Source organism: Oratosquilla oratoria, chromosome 7 (genome assembly GCF_046742065.1).
Source record: "Oratosquilla oratoria isolate Oo_2021 chromosome 7, ASM4674206v1, whole genome shotgun sequence".
NCBI classification, from domain to species: Eukaryota; Metazoa; Arthropoda; class Malacostraca; order Stomatopoda; family Squillidae; genus Oratosquilla; species Oratosquilla oratoria.
This window is the reverse complement of record NC_134783.1, coordinates 45,293,576-45,306,075: the sequence shown is the minus strand read 5'-3', so window position 1 is coordinate 45,306,075 and position 12,500 is coordinate 45,293,576. Positions and strand designations below refer to the sequence as shown.

At 44.0% G+C, this 12,500-nt stretch overlaps 1 protein-coding gene across 1 annotated transcript in view; it reads left to right on the top strand.

The window, feature by feature from the left end:
• Positions 1–12,500, top strand: part of LOC143027138 (uncharacterized) — a 426,550-nt gene that overhangs the window by 249,354 nt on the left and 164,696 nt on the right. The gene's annotated exons all lie outside the window — the stretch shown is intronic.

Sequence of the window (12,500 nt, the reverse complement as noted above, 5' to 3'; positions counted from 1 at the left end):
AGGAAACTTAGATGAAAATATAAATTCTATATTTCAGTTAACAGCTGTAGCCCTGTTCCTGAAGAGGGCTACAGCTACTAGCCAAAATATAGAAGCTATACCTTCTTCTAAAATTCCTTTTATTCCGACCGTGGTTTCTTCGTGATTATTATTTACAAATATGCTACAACATTTTGTCTAAGTGATATATATATATCTATATCTATATATATATATATATATATATATATAGATATATATATATATATATATTTATATATATATGTATATATATATGATGAGAGCGGAATAGGAAACACAGGAGTCTTAGTCTTGAGTTTATTCCTGACTAGTTTCGCAGGTATGCTTTTTCAAAGGAGGGGGTTTACAAACGGGCTTTGAAAAAGCATACCTGCGAAACTAGTCAGGAATAAACTCAAGACTAAGACTCCTGCGTTTCCTATTCCGCTTACATCAACCTGTCAGAATGTCTCAATGTATATATATATATATATATATATATATATATATATATATCTATATCTATATATATATATATATATATATATATATATATATATATATAAACATACGTACATATATACACACATTGTAGGAATAGTTTAGTTACATTGGCTCCAAATTACCCACATGGATGACTCCACCTACTTTGATGACATAGAGAACCAAAAGTCTCTGTGACTGGTCATGCTCGACGCAACCAGTCACGTGGCGCGTTTTTTCGCTCCCACACCCCCACGTCGCCGAGAAATGGGGACGCCACTGACAGTCACTTAGTTCCAGGTTTAGTAAATGATATTTAAGTGGGTCAGATGATGTGTGTTCGGTCATAGATGATGAATCTGAGGCCACTCTAACCTAGGAAAAATTAAATAAATAAATAATATATACATACATATATATATATATATATATATATATATGTATATATATATATAATGACTGATAACAATTGCAATAATAGTAATAATAAAACAATTATAGAAATTAGATGAAGAAGTATAAGATCGTTTGCGGGAACGACACATGTAATCCGCTCAGCCGGAAGGAAGGTGGGTAATTGTACTTACAAAGCCCACCTTTTCCTCCAGGTCTCTGCAAGTGTCTATTTATATACCAAGGGCTTTTCCCCTCTTACAGCGGAGGTAGCCAAGTCAAAACGCAAGTACCCGCCTCCACCCATTCCACTCCCACCCATTCCACTCCCATCCACCACCCTTTCTTCCCTCTCATCTTAACTCCTCATGGGTCACGGGCCATCCCTGTATCCTGCCCATTGTCCTGTGGCAGAAGCAATGCAGCAAGACACAGCACATCCTCAGGAAAGCCGTTTCACTTAATCGGCGACCCCCTGTCCGTCCCCTCATGCAAACCAAGAGAAGACGGGGGGGGGGGGTGGAATCACTTCGGGCTGCGTCAAAATATCATTCATACATAACCGCTCCCTACTCCCCCCATCCCCCACCCCCTCCCTTCTTTGCATCACAACATCATCTATACACAGCCATTCACCACTCACCTATCTCCTGCCTTCTTGCTTCCTTGCTCAACAGACATTCCCCTCTTGCTCAACGCACTTTTACCCCATCTATCCATCTCATCCTTGGTCGTCCCCTCAAGTTCGCTCCAACCACCCCTGCCTTTAATAGCGCTTTTTTCACTCATTCTTTCCGTGTGTCCAAACCATCCCTATATTCTTTCATCAGCCCTATCAGCCATCTCCTTTTCCAATCCAGCTCTCATCTTCACCTCCTTGTTTCTCACTTTATCCAACCTTGTAACCCCTTTCATACTTCTCAGACATTTCATCTCTAACACATTTAAACTTTTCCTCTCTGCCTCTCTTAAATTCCATGTTTCTGCCCCATACAGTGCCGTCGCCACAAGCACCCCTTTATATAGTCTCCTCTTTGCATCCATTCCCAGCTACCTATTTCTCATGAGATTTTTTAACCTCCCAAAACATTTACTAGCTTCTCTCAATCTACAATCTACCTCCACCGCCACTCCTCCCTTTCCTGCCAAATGCAACCCCAAATACCTAAAGCTTTCCACTTCCTTCAGCCTCTCTCCTTTAAGATTTACCTCCAACTCGATGCCATCCTTTCACTATGTACTTCTCATCACCTTACATTTACCCACATTTATCTTCAACTTTTTCCTATCGCATACCTTCCCAAACTCTCTCATTAACTACCTTAATCCCTCTGACCCTGCCACAAGCGCAGTGTCGTCAGCAAACAACAACTGGCTCACCTCCCAAATTTTCTTCATTTCCTTTAACCATCTCCAGCCCCCTGTCCATTACCCTCGCATTTACCACCCGCACCACCCCATCGTACGCACTGAATAACCATGATGACATGATACATCCCTATTGCAGTCACACCTTTACCTCAAACATCTCGCCATCTCCATTTCCAATTCTATCACACAAGCTCTACTACTCTCTTAAAAACTCTTGACTGCCCTTAACAACCTTCCCCTAATCCCATATATCTGCAAATCCTCCCACAGTGCCTTTTCACCCTGTCGAAAACATTTTCCAAATCCATAAAGGCCCAAAAAACATCCTTACCTTTTGCTAAATCTTTCTCACATATCCGCTTTCCCACAAAAATCTGATCCATGCAACCTCTACCTTTCCCTAAACCCACACTGTTTCTCTCCTAATATTCCCTCTGTTCCTTTCCTAATCCTCTCAAAACTCTCCCATATCCCTTCCCAAATACACTCAACAAACTGATCCCCTTGAAACTACTACACTCATATTTGTCCCCTTTCCCCTTGTAAAGCGAAACTATGCAGGTACTCCTCCAGTCCTCAAGCACTCGACCCTCCCTTAGACACACAGCAAATAACCTCACTAACCAGTCCACTATTACTGTACCTCCCTTCATCAGACATTCCGTATGACATCCATCTAACCCAGGTGTCTTACCTACTCTCCTAATTTTCAAAACTACTTGCATCGCATCTTTTCTTATTTCTCCTCCATTTTCCTCTCCTGTCACTGTCATTTTCTTAGCACCTCCTACTGCTAGTACCAATCCCTCCCTATCCCCTTCCATATTCAACAGCTCTCTAAAGTACTCTGCCCACCTTCCCCTTTCCGCCTCCTCTTCCGTTAACATCTGTTCATTTGCACCTTTTACCTTTTCTTCTCTACTTGACTCGCCACCCTTTCTTTCTTCCCTACAAAATATCTTTTTATTACTTTAAAAAAATTCTGTCATACTTCTTCCCATTTTACTCGCCTTTTTGACTCAATCTTATGTTTTGCTTCTCTTATTTTTTTCTATGTACTTCTCGTCCTACTTTCCAACCAGTCTGTGAGTGCTCGCTTCTTCTCTTCTACTATCTTCTTCACTTCATCATCCCACCACTTACTACCCTTCCTTCCTTTCCCATCCATCCACTCCCATACACTCTGCAAGTTTAATGAAGGAAAAATAGTATTAAATCTACTTTAAATCTGCTCCAATTTTGAGGTGCTCTTTCCCCTGCAGTGTTTTCACTTAATAATCCTCTTAAAGGCTCGGAAATGTATTGCGAACATGTTTGTGAGTATCCCTTGAGTGATCGATGTGAAAAATTTGATGGAATACATCACTTGAGTGAATTATGCTCTTTTACTGACTGATGATGGCGCTTGTAGCATCAGGAATATGCTGAACATTTCATTTTCAGGTTTGTTATTGTTGACGGAATCTTTCGGGTCCAGTCTTCTATTCCATAAGTGATATATTTTATTTATTTATTTATTTATTTATTTATTTATTTATTCTAGGTTAGGGTGAGGGTGAGGGTGGGGGAGTTACTTTAGTTACTGGTTTAAGTAGCCATTAACTAAAGAGTAAACATCGTTCTACAGATGTTCTAAGGTCGCCCGGCGCTATAGGGCCTCTATGGGAACTCTGACGTCACATTTGACGCAACAAGAAAAATCACGTCATTTTGATGACGTCATAAGGAAAATGACGTAACTCTTATGACGTCAAAGAAGAACGACGTCATAGACATTTCTGCGGCGTTCTTGTCCTATGATTGACACACTTCAGAGTCACAAGAGTGATTGTACAGAGCCCCAAAGGGGAGCGTCATTAAGATGAAGGCCTTACGCCAGGAGCCACTGAGCTGCAGTTGAAGCACCTGTGCCCTGTGTGTTGGTGTAGCGCCTTTGAGAGGAGAGAAGAGGGTACAAGAGGATCATGGAGGAAGTGTGTGTGGTGAAGCCCTTGGAAATGGCCATGTAGTCTTCAGCAGCGATTCTCAACCCTTCCAGTCACAAAGCTCCCCCTTGTAGTTATTTATTCCATTACTTCCAGACAAAAAGAAAAAAAAAATGCATTGCCAATATGAAGTCACAGAAAACACAATGAAAAAACACCTTTGTCATAAAGATTCTATACAAATTGGATTTCGATTAAGGAAACGTGTTCGTGTATGTAAAATGTGGATAGCTAGGTAGTGTATTACAGAATTGATGCAAAACCTAAGATATGTTGAAGCCTACCTTATCATTCATTGACTCATGAGAGGTAGATTTATCCTTAGCTGAGAATCACTGCTCTATAGACACCAAAAACTGCTTCCTTGCCGATACCAGACAGGTTTTTTTTTTTTTGCAGTTGGAAGACGTTCGTTGAACGTCAAGAGTGTCCTGAATCAGTCGAACGCCTCTTAAGAGTTGGGTCCACCTCTCAACTGAATGATATTTGGGTTTTGACCAAAACAAGAGAATAGAGAGGAGTCACCAGAATACGTGTGTGTGTGTGTGTGTGTGTGTGTGTGTGTGTGTGTGTGTGTGTGTGTGTGTGTGTGTGTGAGAGAGAGAGAGAGAGAGAGAGAGAGAGAGAGAGAGAGAGAGAGAGAGAGAGAGAGAGAGAGAGAGAGAGAGAGGAGGGCCTTTATGTCGGTCTTTTTCATTGTATGTGTCTGAGCGTGTCTGTGTATAACCCAGCACAGTTGAAAAAGAGCAACAGAGAGAGAGGGAGAGAGAGAGAGAGGTGGTTAGAGAGAGAGAGTAAGAACCAAGGAATGTTGTGGGCACACAGCGTGAGGCAAAAGTTGGGTCCACGTGTGACTGTGATTGGACGAAAAAAGGGTCGAGAGGGAAAAAAAGGATATGCAATTAGTGCCTGATTCACTGGAGGCGCGAAATGAGAGGAGAAGTCTTTGCAAAATCAGCTTTGGCTTCATCAAGAGTCCGCGAGGTGGGAGGGAGTGGCGAAAGAAACTCCAGGTGTTGTGGAGAGGAGGAGGGAGAGGGGGAGGTAGAAGAGGTAGAGGTGTAGAGGAGATGGAAGAGGAAGAGGTAGATGAGGTGGAAGTGGATGGGGAGAGAGGTGAGGTGGAAAAGGAGGAAACTGAGGTGGAGTAAGTAAACGAGGTGAAGGTAAGTCAGATGGAGGTAGGAAGGTGGAAATAGGAAGGTAGAGGAAAGGAAAAGTAGATGAGGTGGAGGAAGTAGATGAGGAGGAGGTAGATGAGGAGGAGGTAGATGAGATGGAGGTAGGAGGGTGAAGAGCTAGATAGGTGAATTCGAAGAAGAGAGAAGGACATAAGTAAATTGAAAAAAGTAAAAGAGGAGTTAATTGAGAATGGAGGAAGAGAGGAGACAGGGGATTGAAGGAGAAAAGGAGGAGAGCAGAGGAAAGTTGAGGTTGAAGAGAAAGTAGAGAAAATGAAGCGAGGGATGCCACAGAGTTGAATAAAAAACCCTGGCGGCAGCACACGGTAAGCTAGGTGACGATGGAATGTTGGGAAGGGGAACGAGGACGAAATGTGAAGGGAGGGAGGAGGAGGGGAGGAAGAGGATGACGGAGGGAGGGAGGAGGAGGGGAGGAAGAGGATGAGGGAGGGAGGGAGGGAGGGAGAAGACAACCGGTGAACTCAGGGTAAGTGTCACAGATTCGGTGTGAGGAGGGAGGGGGAGGAAGAGAAGGAAGGGGAAGAGGAAGAGAAATAGGAAGAGAGAGGAAGGTCAGGAAGAGGAATAAGAATAAGGGGAGAGAGGAAGGAGGAAGAAGAGAAGGAAGGGAAGAGGAAGAGAAATAGGAAGAGAGAGGAAGATCAGGAAGAGGAATAAGACGAAGGGGAGAGAGGAAGGAGGAAGAAGAGAAGGAAGGGAAGAGGAAGAGAAATAGGAAGAGAGAGGAAGATCAGGAAGAAGAATAAGACGAAGGGGAAAGAGGAAGGAGGAGTACAAAGAGTACAAGGGGAAGAAAAAAAGGAAGGAGAGGAAAAGGTAAAGGAGGAGGAGGAAGGCAACAGGAGGAATTGGGAAAAGGGGGCAAAAAGAGGTTGAAATGAGGAAGAGGAGGAGGAGGAGGAGGAGGAGGATAAGGAAGAGGTGGAGAGGAAAACGGAGTATGTGGAGGAAGGAGAGAGTTAAAGGCAGGTGGATTTGAGGGGGAGAGATTTCATGTGGAGCGGAGGGTGGAGGAGGGTGTGGAATAAGACACAGGAAGAAATGTGGACACTTGATATTGGAAGAACCAAAAAGAAAAATTCGCGCGAACTTTAGTTCGTGATTGTACATTATCCCTCCTGGTCACAGGGTTTCCTCTGGGCTGAATAGAATCGCCTGTAAATAACCAGAATAAAATCATGAAAATCCTTTCTGAACCGTAAAGGTCTTCGAGGAAATTATTCAAAGGCGTAGCTGAAGATGAGAGATGAAGAGGAAGAATCAAAGAAGAAAAAATGACACGATGACGCGCGCACGCACACACACACACACACACACACACACACACACACACACACACACACACACACACACACACACACACACACACACACACACACACACACACACACACACACACACACACACACACACACACACACACACACACACACACACACACACACTCCCCTAGGGACTAATTGAAATCCTGAAATTTTAGCCAGAAGGAAAACAGTTAAGTGTGTCACAAAACAGAAGTAGGCCGATGCAGTGGATGGCATCTGGAACCAACGTGAATAATGAGAGAGAAGAATGCGAAAGAATTAAGAAGAAAAATATGGATAGACTTGGTAGTAATGGAAGAAGAGAAGGGAAGTTAGGAATGTAGGAAGAATAGAAGGTGAAGGAAGAGAAGAAAGATGAAGAGGAAAAGAAAAAGAAGAACGAGGAGCAGATGAAGAAAGAGGATAAGTAGGAGGAAGGGGATGAATAAAGTGAAGAGGAAGAGGAGGAGGAAGAGATGGAGAAAGAGGAGGAGGAGAAGGAGGAAGAGGAGGAGGAAGAGGAGGAGGAGGAGGAAGAGGAGGAGGAGGAGGAAGAAGAAGAGGAGGAGGAAAAGGAGGAGAAGGAGAAAGAGGAGGAGGAGAAGGAGGAGAAGGAGGAGGAGGAGGAGGAGGAAGAAGAATGGCCGGTTAAAGAAGGGGGTCAGGGATGTTGCGTTGTGAAACCCTTCAAGTGGGTCGCTCTCCCACACTTCCTCCATCCCTCCCTCCCTCTCTCCCCTCCCTCTCTCCCCTCCCTCTCTCCCCTCCATTCCTCCTCCATTCCTTTCCAGCCCTTGAACTCTTGCTTTCACAATCACTCCACCACCATCACTCTCTACTTCTACTCCTGGTACTCCTCTTCCTCGTGCTCCTCCTCCTCCTGGTACTCCTCCTAGTACCCCTCCTCCTAGTACCCCTCCTCCTAGTACCCTTCCTCGTACTCCTCCTCCTAGTACCCTTCCTCGTACTCCTCCTCCTCCTGGTACTCCTACTCCTCCTGGTACTCCTCCTCTTCGTACTCCTCCTCGTACTCCTCCTCCTCGTACTCCTCCTCCTCGTACTCCTCCTCCTCGTACTCCTCGTCCTCGTACTCCTCCTTCTGGTACTCTTCCTTGTAATCCTCGTATTTCTCGTACTCCTCCTCCTCGTACTTCTCCTCGTACCCCTCCTCCTCGTACCCCTCCTCCTCGTACTCCTCCTCGTACCCTTCCTCCTCGTATTCCTCCTCATATTCCCCCTCATACTCTTCCTCCTCGTATCCCTCCTCATACTCCTCCTCCTCGTACTTCTTTTCGTAATCCTCCTCTTCGTACTCCTCCTCGTACTCCTCCTCGTACTCCTCCTCGTACTCCTCCTAGTACCCCTCCTAGTACCCCTCCTCCTCGTTTTCCTCCTCCTTGTTTTCCTCCTCCTCGTACTCCTCCTCGTACTCCTTCTCCTCGTACTCCTCCTCCTCGTACCCCTCCTCCTCGTACTCCTCCTCCTCGTACCCCTCCTCTTAATACCCCTCCTCCTCGTACCCTTCCTCCTCTTAATACCACTCCTCCTCGTACCCTTCATCCTCTTAATACCCCTCCTCCTCGTACCCCTCCTCATCGTACCCCTCCTCCTCGTACCCCTCTTCCTCGTACTCCTCCTCATATTCCGGTTCAATATCTTCATTTTTATTCTTATTCTCCTCATCCTACTCAATCACCTTCTCCTCCTCATCCTCTTCTTCTTTTTCCTCCTTCTCTTCCTCCTCCTCATCTTCTTAGTCTTCTTCCTTCTCTTTCTCCTCTTTATCCTCTTCCTCCTTCCCTGCTTTTCCATCCTATCCTCCTCCTCCTCCTCATTTCTACTTCTCTTCACATTTCACAACCTCCATCCAAATTACTTAATCCTAATCCTCCCCACTTCCTCTTCTCCCCTCCTCCTTCTCCCCCTCCCCTCCCCTCCTCCCCTTCCCCCTCCTCTCCTCCCCTTTACCCTCCCTTCCTCCCCTCCTCTCCCACCTTCTTCACCTCCTTCACCTCCCCTTCCTCCTCCCTCCACTCCTTCCCCTTCTCCCTCTCCACCTCCCTTCTGTCCTCCTCCTCACTCTGCTAATTCTCCTTCTTCTTCACATTCTACCCCCGTATTGTGTCATCTGATCCTTCTTCTTCTCCTCTTCCTCCTCCTCCTCCTCCCCTACCCCTCCTCTTTCCCCTCTCCCTCCTCCCCTACCCCTCCTCCTCCCCCTTTCCCTCTTCCCGTCTCCCTTCTCATACCAGTCTCCCTCCTCTCTCCTTCTCCCTCCTCCCCCCCTCTCCCCTTATCCCTCCTTCTCCCTCCTTCTCTCTCTCTCCTCATCCTCATCCTCCTTCCCCCTCCTCCTCATCTTCTTCCTCCTCTCCCTTCTCCTCCTCCTCTCCCCTTCTCCTTCCTTATCCCTCTCTCTCTTCTCCTCCATCTTATACTCTTCCTTCTCCGCTTCTTTCTACTCATCCTCCTCCTACTCGTCCTCCTCCTCCTACTCCTCCTCCTCCTACTCGTCCTCCTCCTCCTCCTCCTCCTCCTCCTCCTCCTCCTCCTCCTCCTCCTGATATTCTCCATCCTGCTCCTCTTCCTTCTGCTCATGCTTCCTTCTATTTGTTTTCTTCCTCTTCCTTTTCTCCTCCTATTCTTCCTCGTATTCTTCTTCCTGTTCCTTCTCGTGCTCCTCCTGTTCTTGTCCTCCTTTACCTCCTTATCATCGTACTTCAGATATTTACGAACATTTCTCGACTTATTGGCCTTTTGGTTACTCTTGCGTGTTTAGTCTCTTCTTAACTGTTACGTTTTCTTTTTCCTTTTCCCCTCTTTCCTCACATTTTTTTGTTTATTCTACTTACTTTCTTTATCTGCTTATTTTCTATTTATTTATTTAGTTGTCTAGTTATTTGTGCTTTTCTTCTCATTCAGCTCCCTGTTTTTCTCTCTTGTTCTTCTCCACTTTTTTTTTTGTCCTCCATTTTATGGAGGATCCTCCTTCGGAAGGATATCGGTTGACAGAAGCCCGATTTGAATGTCATCGCCTCCCCAGTTGGGCCCAAAGGGTAAAGGTTCCCTCTCATTTTGAGTCTTTACACCACCTCTATATACATACACACACACACACATACATACACGTATATATATATATACATATATATATATATATATATACATATATATATATATATATATATATATATATATATATATAACCTGAATGTATACATTTTTATAGCTCTCGATCTCTATCTCGCTTGCTATCTGTCTATTTATATTTATCTCTACCTGTATATCTATGTGTATAATATATATATATATATATACAATAGTGTGTGTGTGTGTGTGTGTGTGTGTGTGTGTGTGTGTGTGTGTGTGTGTGTGTGTGTGTGTGTGTGTGTGTGTGTGTGTGTGTGTGTTCTTTTTCTTTCCAAACCTTATTTTCTTTCTGTCAGTCTCTACTTCCTATGGTCTATCCATCATCACAATCATCACTATTAACATCATTATCACCGTATTGTGTCATCTTCATCGGAACACAATCATTGTATTCTTTTTGAAAATAATCATCACATTTTCTTATAGAAAACAGTCACCACATTTTCATTGGTTCTTATCATTACTTTCGTCTGTTGTTTCTTCTTCATAAATGTTCCCAACATCACAGACACACAAAGTGATGAAAAAGTCTCAACTAAGTTTTACAAACTAACCGAAGACGTTTTTGGAACAAAATACACATGCAAAGAAGTTATATTAAGTTATCTTAAATCTAGGAAAGGTTTAGTTATACATTCATTTTCGCTCGATCTGGCTATTTAAATTTAATACATTGTTACTTGCACACAAAATTTAACGGCTCTTTAATTCTGCGCAAGCTGGGGTTTTATTTTCGCGCTTACATTTAGCCCCCTCGGACTTAGATTTATAACACTAACACAGGCAAGGAGTTTACTAATTCAGTTAATCTAATAGTAATAAGATTAATACTTTTAATTTTATCTTAATGTTTGAATATCGAAACATTGAGATAATGAATACTAAACTAACATTTGTAAGAAATCTTAGTTTCATTATGTTCGACTCGGCCATTTTGATTTATTAATTCAAAGTATGGAAAGTTGTAATTTTGAATTTCGGTTTACACACATCAATTATTTCGGTGACCGACATAAGCCCAAGGTCGTTCTTTCACTCTTTCCTTTCTCCTTCCTTCTCTCTCTTCCTCTCTCCTTCCTTCTCTCTCTCCCTCTCTCTTTCACTCCTTCACTCGCTCCCTCTCTCCCTCGAGCCCCTCACACCTAGATATCAACATCACTGTCGTCATCACCGACATCATCATTTCATCAGCGTTTCCGAATATAATCCATACCATTCTTGTCCCCGTCACTTCCACACACTCCTCCATTTTCAGGATATGGTGGTGGTAGTATTGGTGGTTGTGGTTTTCGTGGTGGTGGTAGTAGTGGTGGTGTTGGTAGTGGTGGTGGAGTTGTCGCTGTTGGTGGTGGTGATGGTGGTAGTGGTGGTGGTAGTAGTTGTAGTAGTAGTGTTGACGATGGTGATAGTAGTGGTGGTGATGGTGGTGATGTTTTTGTTTTTGTTGTTGAGTGTGTTTTGGTATTGAATGTAGTGATGATAATGTATTTGTTGTTGTTTAGTGTTAGCGTTTCCTTTAGTGCAGATGGCGGTCATGGTAGTACGACATAGGATTAACCTAGATAAGTTCTAGATAGCTTCAAACCCTCTCGCTCAGATGAATAAAATCGCCTGGCGACAGTTAGAACCAAAGACTGAAATCTTAAAACTACGAAAAGAGACAGGTGGTCAATATGCCTTGTCTGCTTCGCATACCACCTAAGTCTACCAACTATATCACCTGAAGTAACCCCCCCCCCCCATAATCTATTCAGTCTAATGCCAATCTCAAATTATGCAGCGACAGCCACAACTTGGTATAACGACCAGCACCTTCCTCTGGTTAAAAGATTCTCGAGACTTTTCGAGTCTAACGACTCCTAAGGGACACTTTGCTGTCGCCAACAATAAGCCAAAATTTGGCGTAGAATATCTTCTCAAATATTAACTAATATATCCTCCTATAGACCTCACCTCTCAACGTAAACATTTTTATCATTTCACATCTTTTCGTCTTGTTTATTCCTGGGTTTCGCAAGTGTCAATTGGTATTATGGTCAATCCCATGTAAGAACCCGCCATCTTGAATCTGATTGGTGGAGAGCTAAACCATGTGGCCCTGTGGATTGGCTCCCTATGGCAATGACGTAACCACGGTCGTTGCCATAGTAACGCAGTCTTAGGCTCCGATTATTCCGGTACCACCTCTCCCTTTCGGTCTGCAACTGCTCCATTGGCGATGAGTATATGTACAATTGGCAGCACTGCAATGTGTGAGTTGACGTGTACAATTTTGTTCATTTTGAGAACCTTCATTTTCCGAGTCTTGTAGATTCCCTCGAACACTCTTGCCATATAAGCGAGTCGCATCTCTACATACACCATACTCTCGTTTTCTGTCAACGAGCCGACCTCATTGGCGTCATTCGTCTGTTTTATGGGGATCAGGCCTGTCTACTGTTACTCGCGCCCAGGGGAGGGAAGGGAACATGTTCGGACATCGTAAAAAACAACACCTCTGCTTGTTAGCCGAAAAGACTTTTCTGTTCGAGCGTCAGGTGGGGAGGTCGGAACCAACCAACCATTAATTTGATACCTCCGGGCCAATAGACCATTAGGAAGAGTATATATCT